We start from the raw sequence: 1840 nt of genomic DNA, 5'->3' as shown, positions 1-1840 counted from the left end.
GAACCTTTAGAGCCAACAGACGTAAAAATATGGACCAAAATCAGGAGAATGATCCACCCAAGCAATTGAAGGAGTACTTTACTCCTTCCACATATACCTACTCTCCTTGTATTCAAGTGCCTCCTGTAGAGGCCACTCAATATGAAATTAAGTCCAGTATAATCCAACTGTTATCTTTATTTTATAGACTTAGTAATGAGGACCCTTATAAACATCTTGAAGAATTTTTGAGATATGCTCAACCGTCAAAATTCACAACTTCTCCGATGATGCTCTTAGGTTAAAATTATTCCCTTTCTCACTTAAGGACAAAGCCAAATACTGGCTACATACTTTGGATTCCATGACTATATCAACCTGGGACCAGCTGCAAGGAGAGTTTCTCAAGAAATATTTTTCATAGGAAAAACTAATCAAATAAGGAAAGCCATAACTAGTTTTTCCCAATTAGATGGAGAAATATTTCATGAAACATGGGAGAGATTAAAGGACCTTATTAGAAAATATCCCCACCAAGCTGTACCCAAGTGGCAGTTAATCCAATATTTTTATGATGGGCTATCAGAAAGACATCGACAAATGGTCGATGCATCATGCAGTGGGACATTCATGCTAAAAAGTGAGGATGAGGCATGGCAACTGCTTGAAATTTTAAGTGAAAATTCATTACATCATATGTCTTCCTCTATTAGAGATAAACCCATGTTAAACCCAAAGAGAGGTGGAATATATGAAGTAGGAAATGCCATAGATATCCATCATAAGGTAGATGAACTGTCCCAAAAATTAGATCGTCTTCTAAATATGGACAATCCCGATTCCACCTAACCCAATCCAAGAAGTTTGTGCATTGTGTGCAAGTCCGAACCATTTTGTTAGTGAATGCCCAGCCATACCTCAATTTTCTGAGTTTGTGCACGAGCAGGTTCAGCAAGCTCAAGTCCAACAAGCTCGTAGACCAGGAAATGATCCATATTCGAACACTTATAACCCCGTTGGAGAAACATCCAAATTTTTTTGGAGACCACAACCAGTGGTTGGCCCTGCCACCTCGACCTCAATATCAGGACCCAACATATAGGCATGGACCATACCATCAATTTCAAAATGTTCCTCAACCGTCTACTACTGGTCACAGATCAGCTTTTGAGGAAAAAATTCTGAAAGCACTAGAATGATTAGAAGTCAACACTCAGACCCTTAACTCCCACACATAATCCATTGCTAAGCTAGAGACCCAAATAGGTCAACTAGCGACTGCATTCAGTAGGAGGGAAGGAGAAAATTACCTTGCCAACCCGAGAGCAACCCAAGAGGGCAATTTGTGATTGAGAGCTCTAATACCCCAGAAGTTTTTTCTGAACATGCCAAATCAATCATGACTTGAGAAGTGGGAAGATCATTGAACACACTAGTAAAACCAATAAGACCATCCCTAAACCTCTAACCGAAGCCAAATCACCCAAGAACAAGGAGGACCTGAAAATAGAGAATGAACCAACTGCACCGGAATCATCTTACTTGCCTAAAGCCCATTTTCGGATACCCTGAAAGCCCCTATTCCTGTAGATAAGAAGGGAGGAAAACTCGAGAGATGTTGGAATTGTTTAAGCAAGTCCAAATTAATCTTTCCTTCTAGATGCAATCAAACAGATCCCTACTTATGCCAAATTTTGAAGATTTGTACATCCAAAAATGTAAATCTAGATCACAAATCCAAAGAAAGTATGCCTCACTGAACAGGCTAGTTCTGTCTTCCAGCATGTCACTCCTCCAAAGCTTAAGGACCCAGGAGTCCCATCATTTTTGTGTTATAGGAGATTATCACATTGAAAAAGCT

At 39.7% G+C, this 1840-nt stretch overlaps 1 non-coding gene across 1 annotated transcript; it reads right to left on the bottom strand.

The window, feature by feature from the left end:
• Positions 1 to 414: 414 nt before the first annotated feature.
• On the bottom strand, positions 415 to 520 carry LOC140855938 (small nucleolar RNA R71). Its single transcript, XR_012139380.1, has one exon. It is a non-coding gene; the product is annotated as a small nucleolar RNA R71 (small nucleolar RNA).
• Between the last annotated feature and the right edge of the window lie 1320 nt (positions 521 to 1840).

Source organism: Elaeis guineensis, chromosome 2 (genome assembly GCF_000442705.2).
Source record: "Elaeis guineensis isolate ETL-2024a chromosome 2, EG11, whole genome shotgun sequence".
In the NCBI taxonomy this organism is placed as follows: Eukaryota; Viridiplantae; Streptophyta; class Magnoliopsida; order Arecales; family Arecaceae; genus Elaeis; species Elaeis guineensis.
This window is presented reverse-complemented; position numbering and strand designations above follow the sequence as displayed.